Source organism: Hipposideros armiger, unplaced genomic scaffold (assembly GCF_001890085.2).
Source record: "Hipposideros armiger isolate ML-2016 unplaced genomic scaffold, ASM189008v1 scaffold_734, whole genome shotgun sequence".
Lineage (NCBI taxonomy): Eukaryota > Metazoa > Chordata > Mammalia > Chiroptera > Hipposideridae > Hipposideros > Hipposideros armiger.
Genome location: NW_017732084.1, coordinates 457,198 through 462,141, shown reverse-complemented (window position 1 = coordinate 462,141; position 4,944 = coordinate 457,198). Strand labels below are relative to the sequence as shown.

At 56.7% G+C, this 4,944-nt stretch overlaps 1 protein-coding gene across 1 annotated transcript in view; it reads left to right on the top strand.

The window, feature by feature from the left end:
- The first annotated feature begins 823 nt into the window (after positions 1–823).
- AJAP1 (adherens junctions associated protein 1) overlaps positions 824–4,944 on the top strand; it is a 65,857-nt gene continuing 61,736 nt past the window's right edge. The window contains exon 1 of the mRNA XM_019627487.1: positions 824–842. The gene's annotated coding sequence lies outside the window, so the exon portion shown is untranslated. The remainder of the gene's footprint in view (positions 843–4,944) is intronic.

Sequence of the window (4,944 nt, the reverse complement as noted above, 5' to 3'; positions counted from 1 at the left end):
AAGGGCCAGTAAGAGGCCGGTTTCACTTTGCTTCACCCACTGCGTCTCACTCGAGCTGGACCACAGATCATGCCAAGGCCACGGCCGGGAACCCCGCTAGGGCCCCAGCCCAGTGGTTTCGGAGCCCACTTTGGAGTGGGCGGGACCAGGCGACTGACACTGTTCCTTCCAGCCAGGAAACCCTGTGATTCCCGGCGGTGCTGGGGAACCCCGGTGGGGCGGTTAGGTGGACACATTTGGGGTGCGCTCAGGTTCTCCTCACAGCCCCTCTGATGACCCTGGCCGTGGGAGGAAGCCACGTGACAGCGAGCACACCTTCTCTGTGGGGCGCTGGCCGGGCTGCCCCCTAGTGGGGCACTGTCCTGGTGCACTCAGGCTCCAGTGCTCCCAGGCTCAGACCCAGGAGTGAGATCACTCTCGTGGCTGCTAAGAGGACCCCCTTGCTCTGGGGAAGGACAGTAGCCAGAGACTTCTTGTCATTCTGGAGGTTTCTATCCCACATAAATGAGTCATTCTTATGCTGCTCCTTCTCTGAGTCAAATACGACGTGTGCACCTGACATCCACGGGGGCCGCTGAGGAAGAAGCCCTTGCAGGCCGCCCAGGCACCTTTCCTGGAAGGGCGGGGTGCTGAGAATTGTCATCAGTCACCAGGTGGGGCGAGAAGGCTCTGACAGGACATCCCAGTGACATCAGGCTGGGAACGCCGTGCAAGTGACTCATCACCCCCTTCTCTTCATCAGGAGAATTGGGCCAGTGACTGCCAAGTGAAAGCGTGTTCCCTTTCTGAGCCAGAGCTGGGGGATGGAGACCGAGAGGCCTTATGTCTCAGCGTCAGGGAGGGTAGGTCTCTGCTCCTGAAATCCAGCGGGAGGCCGCCTGGTGATCCGGGGACATGGGATGAAAGTGGCCTCTGAGTGTGCCTGGAGCCAGAGGTTCTGTGAAGGAAGTCGGCTGGCCTCGGGGACCGCACCCCTCTCTCTCCGGGGCAGCAGTGCCAGAGAACTTGGAGCAGCATGGAATCTGGGAGAATCTAGGGGTACTGGGGCCCTTTGCACACCAGGCATCAGGGTTCCACTTCCCACCTAAGAGTAAATGTGTCCTCCTGATGGAATGCGTGTTTCATCAGGAGGAGGACGTGGTGACGAAAGTTCCCCAGCTGGAACTTTACTCTGGGGTTGAGCACGGCCGCTGTTGTCCCCTCAGTTCTAGCCTTGGGGTCTGAGCTTTGTCCTCGAAGGGCCTGCCGCTGGCTCCTTCCGTCCAGGGCCCTGCCCCTGGCTCTCCTGTCTCTGCAAAGAGCAGAATCGTGGCCTCGTGTTCTCGAAGGTAGCTCTGAGCGTGCTCCATGGCGTTGCGCCTCCCTCCAGGTCCCTGGGGAGAGAGCCCACAGGGGCTGGGACACTCAGGCTCCCTCCTGCCAGCCAACACTCAGAAGCACTGGACCATAAGTATTAAAAAACGGAAAAATGGTTCCCGTCGTCCGCCACCCACTCTGGGATGGCCGCTCCCTTAGACACGTCCCGTTCTGTTTCCTCCGGCCTGTGCTGGCCAGCAAACAGGTGAGCTCTGAAGAGTTAAAAAAAAAAGTGGGTGCCCCCCAAGAGTGTGCACTGTGTGCTTAGCGACCTGCATCCAAAGATCAGCGAGTGGAAAGGAGAGAGGAGGGAAGCCATTCAGTGCAGACACCTGGCAAACAGGACCTCAGCCAGGTGACCGAGGCCACATCACAGTGATCAGTCGCGTCGACAGCAGGCACCCCTGATACAATGTGATGAGAAGGGCACTGCACCCCTGGGTCCTCCCAAGACCCGTCACCCCAGTCTAACCATGAGAAAACGCCAGACAACCCCAGTGGAAGGACAGTCTCGCCCCAAAACTGTCGGTGCATCAAAAACGGGACGTCTGAGCAACTGTGACCAAGAGGAGCCTAAGGAGACGTGACGACTAAATGTCACACGGTATCCTGGGTGGGACCCAGTGTTCCTCCTGGCTATGACAGGGACACCGTGGCAATGTTGGGGCCATGGGGAAATCCTGTTTTCATCCCCGTAAATCGAAAGCCATCTAAAATGACAAGTTCATTTAAGCAAACAAACTAATAGAAGGGAGGCAGGACAGGAAGCATCTGGGCTCGGGGGTCATGCTGAGGGGTGCAGGGAGACTCAGCAGGGGCTCCCCGGGTCCCCGGGCCCCAGGTAAAGGGACATCCATGTCTTCAGGGGGAGAGGCACCCACAAAAGACAATGGGGCACAAGAGCCAGCCATGTGCCTGAAGAAGCATCTCTGTTTATGCCACCTGCGCCCTGGAATTATGTCTAGCTGTGCCTGTCAGTTACTGATCATAGGTGCATGCATCTTCTCAGCAGGTGAGATGACCTCAGGGCCCACCTGCTCCCGTCGTCTCGTATGAAGGATGGAAGACGGGCTTGCAGGGCGGGAGCGACAGCCCACTCCCAGGCACATTTCTCGATTGGACAGAGTTCCCACTGTGGCTTCTCCTTGAAGCCAGCTGATGACATGCATAAGAGCAGAGGCTCTGGGGACAGGGCTCATCCACAGTCAGCTGGTGCTGGGCTGTGCGTGGCAGGGCTGGGACAGACTGGTCACCTGCCTGACACCGCTGAGGTCCCTTCCCATCCTGGAGATGCCGGCTGATGGCCTCTGGGCCGTGCAGCCCCAGGGCTCCTGTGTGAGCTCCCAACCCAGATTCTCACCACCCTGGTGCTCTGGCAAGTAGGTGCAGCTGTCTTGCCCCTCGGGGAGAAGTGCCGCCGTAAGTGGAAGAGAGGACTCTGTGTCCCCTGACAGTGATTTTCATTTTGGAGAAAATATACAGAAGGTATCGAATTGAATCTCAGTTAGCTGAATCATATTAAACTGTTCTCGGGGAAAAAGAAGATTTCAATAAAAATGTAGAAGGGGAGAAGCAAGAAAGCTGCAAACTAGAAAATAAGGTGAAATGGAGCACTAGTTCCCCATTTGGAAGCCATCAGGTGGCGGGGTGGCGGCTGGGGGAGTTAGGTCTTCACCTGAAAGTCTAGGCTTGGACTGCCATCCAGGCCTGTCCTTCACGGGCTGTGGACGCCGGCAGCCTGGCACTCAAGGAAGCAGCGAGTCCCAGCGAGGATCGCGTGGACGGCTCTGAAAAGTCTCGCCAGCAGCGCAGAGAGCCCGGCTCTGGCCTCAGCCGCCTTTCCTTCCTCCACCTGCCTGGGGCTCGGGCCCAGGATGAGGACACTTTGCACCGCACCCCAAGTCGGTCTCTCCACCACCCTTGCACACGTCTACTTCTTGAGATATAACTTACCCTAAGATTGGCCTTTTCAAAGTGTACAATTCAGTGGTTTTAGTATATTCACGAGGTTGTGCAGCCATCAACACTGTTAATTCCAGAACACACTTGTCATCCCTAAAAGAAACCTGATAACCTTTCTCAATCACCCCCTATGGCCCCCTGCTACTAATCTACTTTCTATCTGGGTTGACCAATGTGGGGCACATCATGTACATGGAGTCGTGGGACATGTCGCCGTCTGTGAGTCGCCTCTTTTACTTCACATGTTTTCATCCCATTGAGAGGATCAGGACTTGCTTTTATGGCTGAATAACATTCCATGGTGGGGATGGAGCCCTCTGTCTATCCATGCATCTGTTGATGGACCCTGAGGTGGTTTCCACTTCCCAGTGTGATGACTGGTGGTGCTGTGAGCTCCCACACACAGTTCTGTGTGGACGTGGACGTATGCTTGTAGCCAAGAGTGGAACTGCTGGGTCAGCTGGGAACGCTGGCTCTCAGGAACTCCCAAACTGGTCTCCGTAGCAGCCGCACCATTTTCTGTTCCACCAAGAACACATTAAGAGTTCCCATCTCCCCACGTCCCCCCCCAGGACTTGGAATTGTTCATCTTTCTACTTGTAGCCATCCTCGTGGGTGTCGGGAGGCATGTTCGAAGGGGCCTGTGGGTGCCCCATGCTTTGGGGGAGCTGGCACCACCTCTGCCTGCACTGTGGTGTGTCTGGCCTCTGACACCACAGCAGACGCGAAGCCCCCCTCCTGAGCATGTGTGAAGTCCCCTGCCGCCTTGAGAGATGGCTGACAGCACAGGGGTGCTTTCCTGGGTGCGAGGGTTGCGAGTGGTCCAAGAATCTTAGTCATGAAGTGCATGTGGCATTGAGTGGCTCCCAGCCCTGTGCAGAGCAGGGTCTGGTGGGAGAGCATTCCTGGGGTCCTGCTAGGTTTCAGGGCCAGCTGGAGGGGTGACGACAGAGGTCACTTGTCACCTCATCCATGGTCCTGGCAGATGTGGCCAAATCCTCTAATGCCAGGGTGCAACCTCAACCCAGGAAGGGCCCCACCTGAGCCTCAGGACCAGGGAAGTACAGGTTGCACATCTAGGCCCAAGGGCCTGACCTCTGTAAAGAAACCGTCCCCAAAGGTCACGGAATCGGCCCTGACCTCCCTGTGGGAGGGGCTGCCTTGGCCCCTGCGCTGGGCCTGTGTCCTGGCTGCTGGGGGTGGGTGGAGCCTCGGTCTTGGCTTGCTCACCTGGTCTTCTTCCTTCCCCTGGCTGAACAAATCCACCACTTTAAAAAGGAAGAAACTGGACTTGAGGAAGGAAAACAAACCAAGCTCTCCAGCCTTTGCAACTGGTTGGTTTTTCTGCATAACAGCTGGGTGGTGTGGAAATGAGGGGGTTTCTATGGTAACCAATTACAGCTCACGATTGGTGAAAAATGACAGAAATATCCTGTGTGTGAAGTTATGCCAGGGCAGGCAGGCAGGCACAGACTTAGGTGCTGCTGTTTTAATTTCCTGGGGCGATATTTCTCCAAGTTCTGATGACAGGCAAGTTTGCATGGGGCTGTTCTTCATACAGGCTGCCTGCTGGGGCCTGCTGGGGCCTGATCGGACCTGATCGGACCTGGTGGGGCCTGATCGGAC